This window comes from Ambystoma mexicanum, chromosome 6q (assembly GCF_040938575.1).
Source record: "Ambystoma mexicanum isolate Mex_15411 chromosome 6q, UKY_AmexF1_1, whole genome shotgun sequence".
Classification (NCBI taxonomy): domain Eukaryota; kingdom Metazoa; phylum Chordata; class Amphibia; order Caudata; family Ambystomatidae; genus Ambystoma; species Ambystoma mexicanum.
In genome coordinates this window covers 1,149,113,308-1,149,128,913 of record NC_090937.1, presented here as the reverse complement: position 1 = coordinate 1,149,128,913, position 15,606 = coordinate 1,149,113,308, and positions in this window count along the sequence as shown.

Genomic DNA, 15,606 nt, shown 5'->3' with positions numbered 1-15,606 from the left:
ATAGGGACCCTCAAGATTGATGCCGGATCATTGAAGGTTGACGCAGACTATCGAATCGGGATCGGACGGTGTGATTCTGCGGGCCCGACCGATCGAGACGCGATACCTCGGCAGCGCTGCACGATCCGATCCTTGGGCGATAGTCGTGCGGTCTGACACGGCATCTTGACGAGGGTCCAATTCCGAGGCGGGCAGATTTGCCGAAACCACCGAACGCAGGTAAAATTTGTTAGTTAAAGTCCTTTGTAAACCGTACGGTCCTCCTTAGGTTTGGTCAGGTGCAGTCGTGACCCGGCTCTTAATTTAACCCTGACAATTTGAATTTGGTGTATTGTATCTGCAGACACAATTATTGGACCAGGTAACACCAATTTTTTGAGAAATGCCTGGGAAATTGTCTAGCTGCTTTAGGGTTCTGTTCCGCAGCGATCGACAATCTTTGGAATTTAGCCGTCCGGCACCACAGGAGGGGTCGCCGGCGTGTACTATGTACTGTAAGTATGGCATTGGTAGTATTGTATTTAATGACATTTGGCACAGACAGACCAGAAATGCCTCCGAATTTCAGTGGCCAGTCAATGGTAGCTTTGAGATCCCCCGTATTGAATACTTAGAGTCGATTTTGCTTAAAAAGAAGGCTAGGCCAGCAGCCTTTGATGTGTTACAAAATTGGAAAAAGGAAGCATTACAGCAGCTTAAAAGTAGGGATAAACATGCACGACGTCATAAAACGAATGCCGAAAAGGCATTGTTGTATGACAAGGAAAAACGATTAGATGAAACCCAGAAGATGGATAGAGCTTTCTCGCTCGGGGTCCAGAAAATTTACCCCTCTAAAGATTTTCATGTTTCCGAGGAGTTTATCGAGAAAATATTAAACGAACGGAGGCCCGATTCTTCAGCGCCACCTCCGTATGCTCCCGTTGTGGGCACCTTGCCCGTTCCTGCTATTGCTCCTATCGTTATTCCTACTCCTCCTGCGCAGCCTACTGCCCCTAGTTCTTTGGTTGTGGCTCCTCTGTCTGTCTCGTCTATTACATTACCTCTTTCCCCTGCACCCTTGTTAGGTTCACCTACACCTCCGATTCTGGGGAGTCCCGTGTTCACTAAATTAGATCCCGGTGCAGGGTCGAAAATTGTGACTCGTAGTACTGTTCCTGCGGGCAGGAAACAGGAACTGTTTGCTTGGGCTAAACATTGCATGGAAAAAGGTGATCAAACTGATGTACTTTCAACACTATCTAATTTGCACGATTTTCCCGAGAAAAACGTTTTTATTGAAGGACTGGGGATGCATTTAGGTGTAATGTGGGGTAGATTGCAGACTTCGGATCTCCCACAAGGGGTGAGAGATCTGAATGCCTTGGCACTTTCAAGGGATACAGAGCAGAAAGTATATGGACATGTTGACAGATTGTTTGAGTTTAGGAGGGATTTTGAAAGGTTACAAAACGAGGATGATGAGGACGACAGGATGTATGCACAGAAACGGTTCCTTTCGTGCCGAAGATCAGCACCTGAGGAAGTACGGATTTGTACTAGAGATGCGATTCGATGGATCTCGGATTCATCGATACCGCCAGATGAGGTGTATAACACATATAGTCAATACACGGTAGAGATGCAAAGGAAGGTAATCCAAGTGATGGTACAGCACTTACAGGAGGAATGTATAAGGAAGAAGGTTGGTTGCCCCATAGAGTTATTGGGTATTTGTAAAAGAACTTTTTTCGCCCGACACTTCTACAGCTGCTTTAGCGCTCGATCTGGCCTTATTGCTTAGTAAGCGGTCGGAGGTCCCTATATCTCAGTTGCCTATGAGAGAGGTCCCTCCGACCCTTGTCCCAAAATTAGAAATCCCCGCCAACGCGGCGACTGGTGCTGCCGCGGTGGATATCCCTGCACATTACGTATCGCAGTTTGTTCACGTCCCGTTCTCCCGACAAGAAGTGAACACGATTAGACAATCAGTCCCTGATATTAGGAAAAACCCGACAGGGTTTTATAAAGAAATAGAATCCGTCTTGCAGTCTTCTGTGTTCACCTTAAGTGACATGGATTTATTGTTTCCAGTGCTTTTACCTGTTGATGTATGGAAACAGGTACGAACAATAGATGATGTGCCAGGGTTAGGGGATACATGGGTAAACTTAATTAGAATAGATGGGGAACGACCAGCTGGTGAGAAACCACCCCAGGTAATACTCACTTTACCCGATAGAATAGTTGCTAAATTAAAAACTATAATCCCAGAAAAAAGGATTATTTGGGACAAGCTTACGGCCTGCGTCCAAGGGAAAACTGAAGGTACTACTGAATTCTTTAATAGATTCGAACAGGTGTTTTCCGACTTCAGTGGACAGGATTTAGGTACAGAGTCGGGGAAGAGGTTGTTTGTGGACAAATTTGTGCGTGGATTGTTGCCCGACATCCAGTCACAAATTATGTCCTCAGAGAGCGCTTGGCAGGCAAAATCTCAGTCAGAAGTCTTGCATATGGCTCAGTATTACGAGAATCGGGTTAATAATGAAAAAGAGAAAATCGAAAAAAAGAAGGGGTGACCTAAAAACTAAGGTATTGTTGCAGCAAATTGTCAGGAACCCCAGAGGAGGTACGACACAGACTAGAGGTCAGTACATTCCAAGAGGGAATACCCCTCCAAATTCTATAAATATTAATCAGTGTGCTTATTGCCACCAGGAAGGTCACTGGCGAGCGCAGTGCCCTGCCCTTCGTCAGAAGTCAGGAGGCACATTTGGAGGTATGGGTAGGCGACCAAGGGGCCGCCCCGGAGCAGGGGGCCCTGATAGGGGTCAGCTTCTACAAGATCCACAGCAACCTTTTTCACGGGAAAATCAGACTCCGAGTATGGACTCGAGAAATATATTTGATCACCCTTCCGCCGCCTATCTTTCTGAAGAACTTCCCTTTGATGAAGTTTTGCCTTACTAGGATTGCCCGAAGCAGCGTTTGGAACCTTTACCTATTCCCGTTATTCAGAAGGGCCCCTATGTTGAATTATTGGTGGGGAATAGAAAACATCAGTTCTTGATCGACACTGGAGCACAAAAGTGCTCCATCGACCATTCGAGGGTTCCAAACATCCCACTGTCAGGGCAATCAAACGTTTCTATAGGGTTCTCTGGCATACCAACTGTTTGTCCGGTTTCTGCGCCGGTATCCGTTTCTTTGGGTCCTTTTACAGACCAGTGCCCTTTTCTTCTTACTTCGAACTGTGGAGAAAATTTGCTGGGGTTGAATTTGTTGAAAAAACTGAATGCAGTGATTCATTGTTCCCCTGACGGAATAAGATTAACAGTTTCACCACAGCAACCGTTTAACTCCCAATACTTGACCCGACCTCTACCTCCCGAATTCGACATTGTCCCAGAATGTTTGTGGACAATAGACGATAATGATGTCGGGATATTGCACATCGAACCTGTTAAGATAATAGTGAAACATGGGGTTAAGCTACCGCGCATTCCGCAATATAAAATTTCAATTGAAGAAGAGCGCGCTCTGAAATGCATTGTCTCCGATTTTGTACATCGTGGAGTGATCGAAGAGATTACAGGTAGCTTATGTAATAGCCCGATCTTGCCAGTATATAAGAAAGGCGACAATGCAATTCCGTACCGGTTTATAATAGATCTTCGTGCTATTAACCGGGTGGTAGCCCCACAATTTCCAATCGTGCCTGATGTAACAACGATCTTAACAATGATCCCTGCTACGGCTACACACTTTAGTGTCGTAGATTTAAAAAACGCCTTCTTTAGTATTCCGATACATGAGGAGAGCAGGTATTTGTTTGCGTTCACCTTGGGTGGACGCTCGTTTACATTCACAAGGGCACCTCAAGGGTATACTGAAAGTCCTAGTATCTATAGTAGAGCCTTAAAAGAGCAGCTCGACACCCTTGAATTACCACCTACTTGCACGCTGCTTCAATATGTAGACGATTTGCTCCTGGCTGCAGACTCTGAGAAAGCTTGTAAAGAAGGCACTATATTGTTGCTTGTTCATCTAGCTGAAAATGGTCACAAAGCTTCACTTAAGAAATTTCAATATTGTTGTCAGGAGGTTGCCTATTTAGGCTACCTCCTTTCAAAGGAGGGGAGAAGATTGACACCTGAACGAATAAAACACATTTCTGGCATGTCTGTCCCAAAAACACAGAAGGAAGTCAGAGCCCTGATAGGGATGGCGTCCTACTGTAGACTGTGGATCCCGAACTTTGCCCTAGTGGTAAAACCAATGTTGGCTTTGACGAAGAAGGGCATTTCTCTGCCATTGCCATGGGAATCGGAATATCAACGATCATTTGAGCTTCTCAAAGCCGCGCTGTGTTCAGCACCGGTTCTGGGTACACCAAATTACGATAAGGCCTTTGTGTTGTATGTGCATGAATGTAATGGATGTGCTTTGTCTGTGTTAACACAAGAACATGGAGGGAAGAATAGGCCGTGCGGCTATTATTCCTCCGCCCTCGATCCTGTTGCATGCGCTTTGCCGCGGTGTCTGCGCGCTGTTGCTGCTGCCGCTGCGTCTGTAAAACAGAGTGAGGGGATGGTCCTAGGCCACGATTTAATTTTGATGGTACCTCACTCTGTCGATATTCTATTGAATAAAACTCAAACACAACACCTTACTTCTGCCCGGTTGACCAGGTACGAATTAGTTTTATTTGCTCCTCATATCCAAACTAAAAGGTGTTGTGTTCTCAATCCGGCTGAACTTTTGCCTCTCCCGCAAACTACTGCTTGCGGCGATGACGGATCACATGACTGCCTGTATGCCACCGAACAAGAAACAAAGGGCAGAATAGACCTCTCAGATACTCCTTTGGAGAATGCGGAAGGGGAGCTGTTTTGTGATGGCTCCTGTTTTAAACTTCCGAATGGCACATCTACAGCTGCTTATGCAGTTACTACTTTGAACAAGATCGTAGAAACTAAAAGGATTCCGCATAACTCCGCGCAGGCCGCAGAGATTATAGCGTTGACCCGCGCTTGTGAGCTCTCCCAAGGGCATAGAGTTAACATTTATACGGATAGTCAGTACGCCTTTGGGGTGGCTCACAATTTCGGAAAACTGTGGTCGGAAAGAGGGTTTCTGACCTCACACGGGACCAAGATTCAGCATGGTCCCTTAATAGTACAACTACTTTTAGCGCTCTCACTCCCTGAACAATTAGCAATCATGAAATGTGCAGCACATCGCAAGGTCATAGACAATGTGGGAAGAGGAAATGCTTTTGCAGATTCGATAGCTAGACAAACAGCTACAGACCTTAGCACAGACATGTACACATCGAGGGAAGTGAGAGATGGTTGTATAATAGATGAAGGCATTGGGTCTGTGCGAGATATTCAGACTGATGCCTCTGTTGAAGAATCTAGGAAATTGGCTGAAGGCATGGGGAAATTGGATGACGAAGGGTGTTGGGTGGACGCATCTGACGGGAAATGGTTGCTTCCTGATTCTTATGTATTAGCAATGGTTACGATGGCACACGGTCCAACACATGTGTGTGCCCAGCAAATTGCGAAGATATTACAGCAGGTTTGGGTGAATGATAAAATTTTGGAAACTGCAAAACGACACGTTAAAAATTGCATGATTTGCCTGCAGCACAATGTGGGTAAAGGGACAGTGACTCCAAGGGGAAGTTTCGGGCCCCCCTCTGTCCCCTTTGAAACCATTCACCTTGATTTTATTGAAATGGAGCGATGTAATAACTTGAAATATGTTCTTGTTATCATTTGTGCTTTTAGCAAATGGGTCGAGGCTTTCCCCGTCAAAGATGCTACCGCCATGACCATCGATTTGGGCTCCCGAGGATAATTTGGTCGGACAATGGCCCCCACTTCATCGCAGCCGTAATGTTGCAAATATGTGTTGCCTTAGGGATAGAGAAACGTTTTCATTCAGCTAGGCACCCTCAAAGTGCGGGGTTGGTAGAAAGACACAATGGTATTTTGAAAAACAAACTTGCAAAAACATGTGCCGATACTAAATTAAAATGGCCAGATGCTTTACCTATTGTGTTGTTAGCTATGCGCACCACACCCCAGACTAGAACTGGGCTCTCTCCATTCGAGGTAGTAATGGGAAGGCCTGCTAATATTTGGGGTCTCCCTAAACCTAAAGCCCTAAGGGATGTGGAGAATGTATTGCTCATAGACTATTGTAATCAATTGACTAAAAATCTGTATTTCATTTACCACCAGGTGAACGCTGCCTTACCTGTACGGTTTACGGGCCCAGGACACGATATATTGCCCGGCAGCTGGGTCCTGGTAAAGGCCTACGAAAGGTCTTCCTGTCTCGCGCCTCGCTGGCGGGGACCCTACCAGGTTTTATTGGTCACCAGGACAGCAGTGCGGGTGGCAGGAAAGAAGAACTGGATACACGCAACACATATCAAGAAGATCCCTCACCCGGCGCCACACGTTACAGAAGAAACAGAACCCCTCGCTGATGCTACACTCTCTGATCTCGGAGTAGCAGGCAGCGTTGTGAGTGCGTCGGAGAAGTTCTCTGAGCCTGAGGAGCTCGGGGAGCCGTCCATTTTGTCTCCACACTCCCTTGATCAATCACTTCCGGAAAACCTTGTTTCGAGCTCTGCGACTTCCGTCGCTACTGATACGACGCTCCCCTCAGGGAGCGACGATACTTTGCTTTCGGATTTAACAAACTTGGGTACCATCCGGTACAACCTTCGACCACGCAAATAAAATCGCCGCACGAGTATCGTGCATCTGGAAGAAAAAGGAGTGATTGAAATACTATCGTCTTCCCTTTTTTTTGGAACAAAGAAAAAGGGGGGGTTCTGTTGGCCAGGGTTGGGAAGGACTAAGAAGTCGCGCGGCCGAAGTGCCGCCAGCAACGAACATTGGGGTCGTCGATCGGGATAACCATGATGCCTGCCGCCTTCACCGTTGCTCCTCGTATTGAACTATTAGATAAGGAGGTGACCAATTCGAACAATGGACAATGTGCCTGGGCCCCGAAAACGTACTGTTGTGTTCTCGTTTTGGTTATTGTTAGTTTTGCAACTGCTGCTGTGGGACTTTGGTACTTTGAAGAAATTTATCCTTTGAAGCCTCTGTTACCGACCAAAATTGTACCAACTGTTTTGACTCCCTTTGTACACCTTCACACTCTGTCCCCTAGGGACTCTCGGCATAGACAGAAATATTATAATAACACTTTGATGATAGTGATGAATGCTATGCATGCTATTTTTAATAGAAGTAATTGTTGGGTCTGCACTCACTTACCACAACATGGGAACAAGGGACTGGGATGGTATATACATCCCTTACCTCTAACAACCTCTTGCTATGCCTCTCTTAGAGCACTCTTTTTTGGCCGATGGAATGATAGCATCTCAGGGAACTTCGATGGGACTAATTTGAATGAATTTGAAAAACGTGAATTGACTCCCCTGGGATGCTCGCTTTTCGCAAATAGGAGTAGACCTAATATCGCTTCTATTAGGCCGTCTGATAAACTTTCTTTTCCTTTTCAAAATCTAGTTTCTTTCAAGATGGCTCCGATAGGCAATAAGGATGCCATACCTCCTTCTTATTCTGTAAATCATAGTCCTGATTCTGTCCCTTTCTGTGTGCAAAGAAACGGCACTAGGCCAATGGGAGATTTCGAGCCTTGTATAAATATTGTAAATTTGACTGGGGAAAATAGGCCTTTGTATGTAGGGGGACCGGTTTATTTTGTGTGTGGTAGTTTAGCTTTTCCCTGGCTGCCCAAGGATTGGCAGGGGACTTGTTATCTAGGGATATTGTTACCAGGCGTATTTATAGCCAGTACCTTAGAGGTATCTAAGGCTCGCCCGCGACGGGATAATGATGGAGATACCCCTGGACAAGTGTTCGGGGATATAGCTAAATCAGTAGTTCCCTTCTGGGGACAAATAGCAAATTCAGAAAACATCAGGGGATTAGCGAGGGTGTTGGAGAAAACAATCAACCGGACCACGGACATACTTTACAATATGACCTTAGAGCAAAAGGCGATAAGATTGGTAGCACTTCAAAATCGAATGGCATTAGATGTCATTTTAGCTGAACGAGGTGGAGTATGTAAATTAGTGGGGTCCGCTTGCTGTGTTTTCTTACCAGATTCTTCACCAACAATATTCAAAGCAATTCAGAATTTACACACTCTTAGTTCTGAAGTCCATATCCCTGTAGGAGACTGGAGCCTTAGTACTTGGTTTTGGGATTCTCTACGATTTTGGGGGTGGAAGGTGCTTTCTGTTATTTTAGGTATTTTAGGGACTCTGTTATTCCTTTGCTGCTGTTTTCAATGCCTCCCGAGTATATGCGGAATGATAGGGGGATGTTGTGCCCAAGTTATGAGCGCAATAGGGCGTAGAATATATACCCCGAAGACAGCATCTAAAGAATTCATGTTGCAAGAAGTTCTTATGAACAACTTTATGACTATTGACATTTCAGACAATGATGCGGAACCTATGAATGATAATGCCTTCAAGTATTTTTAAGAGTATTAGGAAATAATGTTTTAGCACTTGGCATAGGCCAAAAGGAGGGTCTGTGGAAATCGAGATAATATTGTGACCCCAATCGCATTGTTTAAATGTATGTTGGCCTACGCCAAGCTGTCTAAAGAATATTATGAACATAGGTTCCGCGGCAAGGTCTTGACCTTAATGTATCGTGAAAGCTGCCATCTTGGATTTAGCCGCCATTTTAGGTACTCTTGCCGTGCGAAAGTCACCTCGAATCACAAAATGGAGGCCGAATGACATTTCGAGTAAGACTTCGGCTATGGTGACCTCCGCACACGTGAATGAATAATATGTCCGCAGGCTACCTGTTAGGGTCATGAACTAAGACCCTGTCCTCTGTTTAACCTAGGTGTAAATATGTAACTGTATCAGCGAAACCGATCTAATATATGGAAATTGCATGTTCGACCTGGCTACGAACCCTAGCCGTTGTTCTAAGAATGGTTAACTTACAAGAGGGCTGGCCAATGCAGTACAAAATGTATAAAAACCCGAGCATCCCGATGATCGGTCTCTCCCACTTTCAGTGCGAACCTAACGTTGAAGGTTCGTGTGTTAGTCAGAGGGCCGAATAGCTATTCGCATGTCAATTGACTTTGGTAACTTTGTAACTTTGAAATAAAGCGCTTTGTATGTCCTTTGTAACCTGTGTTGGTGTGTTTCCTTTTGGGCTTCCCGGCCTCATGTCAATTTCTTTGTTTCCACAGTACGACCAGAAAGCTTCCCTCATCAACTTTACACCTGGTCAGCAAGTCCTGATCATGAATCCCATAAGGCCTCGAGCTTTACAGGACAAATGGTCAGGCCCTTACCCAGTGGTGGAGCCCCTGGGTGAGGTTAACTATTTAGTGGACCTTGAAAGGCCTGGACAGGCTCCAAAAGTGTTTCACGTGAATAGGCTGAAGGCTTTCGTCCCAAGCGTCGAAATCGCAGCACTGCTACTGGCTTCAGATGTTGAGGAAGAGGAGTCTGAACCTCTCCCCGACCTGTTCCAAGGCAGTCCTTCAGATAGGTCTTTTGAGGGTGTCCGAGTGGCCCCTCACCAAAATGGACAAGGCTCAGTGGTTTACCTTGGACATGAAGTAGGTGGAGGGAGGATACAGCCTCTTCCCAGTAAAGTACAAGCAGTACAAGACTGGCCTACCCCCACTACCCAAACCCAAGTGAGAGCCTTCTTAGGACTCACGGGGTATTACCGCAATTTTGTGGCAGACTATGGCACCATAGCTGCCCCGCTGACTGCCCTCACAACTCTGAAGAAACCCAAGAAGGTAACTTGGACCAACGAGTGTGAGAAGGCCTTCAATGGCTTAAAAGACTCCTTGTGCCAGGCCCCTGTCCTCAGGGCCCCTGATTATCAAAGACCTTTTATCGTGCAGACGGACGCCTCTGACACTGGGATAGGAGCTGTACTATCACAAGTAGATGAGAAGGGTAGGGAACACCCTATCGGTTTTATTAGTCGCCAGCTTAAGGACAGAGAGCTCAGATGGTCCACGGTAGAGAAAGAATGTTTCTCTGTTGTGTGGGCCCTAAGGAAGCTGAGGCCCTACCTCTATGGGACCCACTTCACTGTGCAAACTGACCATAAGCCGTTAAAGTGGCTAATGAACATGAAGGGGGAGAATCCAAAGTTGCTTAGGTGGTCCATAAGTCTACAAGGCTTCGACTTCACTATTGAGCATAGGCCAGGTGTCCAACATAGCAATGCTGATGGGTTGTCCAGAATGTTTAACCGACCTGAACAAGAGACTCATCCAGGGGTGGATTAGTTCCCCCTGTCCATAGTCTGGGAGGGGCGAGTGTTAGGAAAGATTTCGTAATTGTAGGTAATTTTCCTTCCATGTGGCAACCCCTAAACTTTTTGCTGTTGTTTTTTACCTTGTTCTTGACTTTGCCAGAGAAGTGCAGCCTTCTGCCGCACTCCTCTGGGCTTTTGCTCCTTTCTTACGGGGAAACTGACATGCCCTTAAGACAGTCAGTACCGGGGAACGCTGTTTCCCGTAGTTTCTTTTATCATGTTGCGGCTTTCGTGCAACATGACACAAGAGGGCACTGTAAGCTAAGTTACAGCTCTCTTGGGTCTCTAGCCTCCTACAGGCCCTAGATACTCGTTTAGGATTGTTTCTGATCGGTGCAAGTAATTCAGGGACGGGAATGGTGGCAGCGATCGTTTCTTTGTATTTTGAGCTCCTTTTGGCGTTCTAAGCGCGTTTCTTGCGCTTAACCCAAAATGGTGGCCTGGCTCCCAAAATGGCCAGACCACGAGGCTCCTTTGTCCTGTCCGCTGACCGTCTTGCTCCCTTCACCTTCCCCAGGTCGAGCCGACCCGGGGCTTTCCTTATTTGGGCATGTACTTTCCCGCGAAACACGGATGCTTTCGCTGGCTTCTACATGTCTTTTGTGTGCCTCCAGGATGTGGGCTGGGATGTCTGGTCCCAAAACACATCCTGGGTGCCAGAGAGTCTAGGGTGGTGTGAATGCCTGGGACCACCGTGGTCCGTGATTGGTCCACGAATGGTGTGAGTGTTGATGAGCGGATCTCCCATTGGGTCCCCTCCGTTTTGGCGCGAAGGGAACCGTGGATAAGAGGGGGCTGGAAACACCACTACCATGTCGATCTCCTGAGTTCTCACGAACGAAGGAATACAGGAGCCAAGTATCCTGCAACCAAGAGGCTGGACCGAGGAATCGCTGGTGACCCGCTGAAGGACTTCTCCTCTGCACTGCTGTCGCCTTGTGAAACCCTTTTCACCTTTGATCGAACCAGAAGGCCTGTACTGGTACTTCGACCCTTGGAATAGCGGGAACAGCTATTCTCGGCATCTTCACCATCTCCTGCCAGTAAGCCTTCGGAAGCGTCTCTGGGCCATCCAGCTGACTGACCAGCTTACACGGGAGCCTTGCTCTGTAACCGCCGCCAGGTTGGGTAGTATTTCGAGTCCTTGTCACTCTCACACGCTTCGTACACTTGGCGTTCCCAGGTCGGAAGTGAGTGTACATTTGGCTCAGATACACACGGCCGCTCCGTTGCCCTGCTGTGGTAACAAACTGCGCGGGTTTCTTCGATTGGGACGTCTTTTTTCTCAACACGACGACGAGGTGTTCCCTGCTCTTCTGAACCTGCCAGCTGCTGAAACTGACGCGGAGAAGCCTGGGTCTGCTTGCATCGGGGACCGGTGAGTAGCATAGCTAGGATCTGGTCGCCCTCCTGCAGGAGCCCATTGCTTTTCCCCGCTGTGTAAAACAGCACCCTTTTCCGTACTCGCGCTCTGCTTCTGCCCACTGTGGAGGCTGCGCTTGAGTCGCGGAACTTGTTCTTCTTTTGTGCTCCAAACTGAACTGCCTGATTTCCCTCGAAGAGCTTCTCCTTTTGCCCGTTGGCACCAGCGTGTGCAGGTACTTTTGAGCACAAGGCTCCACTCTTCGCAGGGCTCGGACTTCCATCTAGTTAGGTGCCTCTGAAGGTGAACTGGGTCTAAGCATTATTTCGCACTGCCTGTCTTCCTTCCCTTTTAGGTGGACTACCCATTTCGTGCATATAACGCTTGAGACTGTCGTATTTGTATATATATTGTGTTGATATGGTATGTGTTGGTTTACTATCGTTATATTGTGATTTTCTCGCTACGGTCATTGTTTTAAAGGCCTTGAAATAAATGTGTATATATTTTTAATATAACAACTGTTTGGAGTAGTTTGTAAGTGATCTTGCTTTGTGTGCTCATTGCGGGCTTTCAGTCACCCTCACCCCTCTTGAGACCTAGTCTTGACCGCCGCGATCGCTACCTTGATTGGTCTGGCTCGTCCAGAGGTTACCCTGTTCCCAGTAATTAGGTTGGCCTTCTGAACTTCTGCGCCACCAGGACAGAGTTCAGAAATCCGTCTTAACAACGCCTGCTAAAAGCAGCCGTTAAAATTGGAATCAGGCGTTAAGGGTTAATGACCTCCATTGTCTTGAAGGGACTACTTTTTCTGTGAAGGCCTGCAGCCAACATGGAGGCACCCAGACAGTCTAGTACCTAAGAACCAGACTGTGCGGTGCAGTGTTTTAGGGTGTGGTAGCCCGGACTACTTTACCTGGACTACTTTCCAGAGGGCTATATAAACCACACCCAAGCTACAGAACGTGCTTCGCGTTATTCTGCAGCCAGCAGCATGACGCTCATCGTGTTCAGAGACCAGCACCCGGCGATCCTTGAACAGCGGACCTGCAGAGGAGACAAAAGAACATCATTAGCAGTCTCTGTTTACCTGCAACTCTTCATCCATCGATTCCTGCTGCTCGCGGTCTTCCATCCAGTTGGCAGCATCATCAGGACACCACGCACGCACCGGAACGAAGCACCTGGAGGGAGAGAGAAAGAAAGACAACGTTAAACAGGTTACTCACGGCATTCATGGCAGTAATCACGAAATCCTCACCTGGCTGGGCATTTCTTGGCCAGTTCCGCTCCGGAAATCTTCACACACCCAGAAAGACCATTGCGACCTGAAAAGGAATAAAGAATACAGGTTAGCAACAAAAGACATTACAGCGCCACACCTCGCACTTAACCTACCATCCATCATACGCTCCTGCGTCCATCATCCTGGCAGGAGCCTGATCCAGGTAGCGCACCCACCGAACCTCTGTGTACCTAAGGGGGATTAAATAAAGAAAAGACATTAATAGCAAGAAAAGAAAGCAAGGACATTTTAAGACTGCTATAACAAGACTTCCCTCCATGATATGATATGATATGATATGGCATTTGTAACACCTTAATACCATAAAGACACTTGAAGGGGTTAGCACCAGTGAAGTTAACTCGGTCGCTCCAACCCGCAGAAAACTATGCACCCCTGCACAGAAGGCAGGACGGAGAGCACGCCAGACATCACAACAAGGTGAGGAGTGGGCCATCAGGTCGAGTCCAGGGGGCTAGTGGGAGGAAACAAAATCTGTTCCTAATTCCAGTCCTCCTGTGTTTTCAGGCCCGACCGCCATAGAAGGCATCGTCTGGAATCGGGAAGGGTCCAGGGTGAATCCGGCAACCAGGGCATACTGGCGTCCCCGTGGATACCAGGTGAGCGTAACAGAAAATGAAGCCTCATAACATTATCCACCTGGGCGCCATGGAGACTTCAGAAATGGACCAACTGGCCCAGTTATTAGGACAATTACGCGCCGAAGTGCATTCGGCTAGGCAAGAGACTGGGATAGCACTGAAGAAATCAGCAGGCAATTACTGCAATCACAGGCCGGACAAGTTCCATTACCCGGGACTAATTCACCGGCACAGGCAACCACGTCGTCAGCCGTACCAGTACAAATCACCTTACCCGGAGCAATACCGTTAGCACCGCCAGAAAGGTTTTCAGGTGACCCAAGGAAGTATGCTGCATTTATGAATCAATGTTGTCTTCACTTCCTCTGCAGACCGGGCGCATTCCCTAACGATCAGGCACGAGTATCATTTATTTAGTCATATCTTAGTGGTAGTGTAGCAGACTGGTCAGTGCCGCTTATGAGCTATGATGATCCGTTACTACGTGACTTTGGGGGCTTCCAAAGGGAAATGGAAAAGCTCTTTGCTCGACACACCCATAAACAAGCTGTAGACAATGAACTTTTAACACTCCGGCAGGGGAATCAGGACTTACTAACATACATAGCAACCTTCAATAGGTTAGTGGCCGAAACCAGGTGGCCTGAAGACAAGAGAACCACATTGTTTCACCGAGGCCTTTGGGGGGAATTAAAGGACGTCTTGGCTCAGGTGGTTGATCCACCTAGAGACTGTAGTGAATTTATCAACCTGGTGGTGCAACTAGACCATCGACTACAAGATCGGAAAGTAGATCGGTCCAGATCAGATACACGGGCCGTGTATCTACGAACCAAGGATGCAACTCCGCGCACGTCAGAGAATACCACAGAGCTAATGCAAATTGGAGGCATACGACCACCGTTAACAAAAGCTGAACGAGACAAGAGAAGGCAACAGCAGTTATGTTTGTACTGCGGACAATCGGGGCACTTCCTAAAAGACTGTCCGATAAAACCCCCCAAGCGAATTGTGGGAGCTACAGAAAAGGATGAGAGTAAGGAGTCAGAAAACTGCCTAGCTCGACAAAAGTAGGAGTCAGTTTGTCGAGTGAGAAGAATGAGCCACGACCTCACATTTTGCAATACCAGTGATCCTAATCAATCACCAACAACCTTCAAGGATGCATTCCGTTGAAGCTTACATAGACAGCGGAGCAGTTGGGAATTATATTGATCGAGATCTGGCCGCACAGATGGGGCTTCCCTTAAGTTTTAACCCGAACACAGAAAAGCTAACCACGTTGGGTGGGACTGAAATTGCTTCCGGACCAGTAACCCAATGTACAGCAGGAACAACCCTGCTGTGCCAGGATGGACACGGGAATCAATTTCCTTTGATCTCATCAAGGCACCTCAGTTTTAGCTAATATTAGGGATGCCATAGTTAGTTGCTCATAACCCTCGGATAGATTGGCGTGCAAGAAAATGGACTTTTCCTCATGATTGGGCTTCCACCTGTTATCTCCAAGAAAACAAATCCAGTTTCAAGGTTCCTACGAGTCCTAGAATCGGCATATCTACACTTGGTGCAACTAGTACTCTCCCTGAAGAATATAAAGATTTCCAGGATGTGTTCCAGAAGGAACAAGCTAATACACTACCGCCGCACAGGTCCTATGACTGTCAGATTGACCTCATACCTGGTGCACAGATCCCTTGTGGCAGAATCTATGCGCTCACAGAACCAGAAAACCAGCATCTAAAATCCTATCTGGACCAGTACTTGGCAAGTGGGTTCATTCGCCCATCCAAATCACCGGCAGCCAGTCCCTTATTCTTCATACCAAAGAAGGAAGGGGACTTGGGAACCTGTATTGACTATCGCGCCTTGAACCAGATCACTGTGAAAAAACGTTACCCCCTGCCACTTATTCCTGAGATGCTGGATCAAGTCAAAGATGCCCAGATTTATACTAAGTTAGACCTCAGAGGAGCGTACCACCTGGTCCGA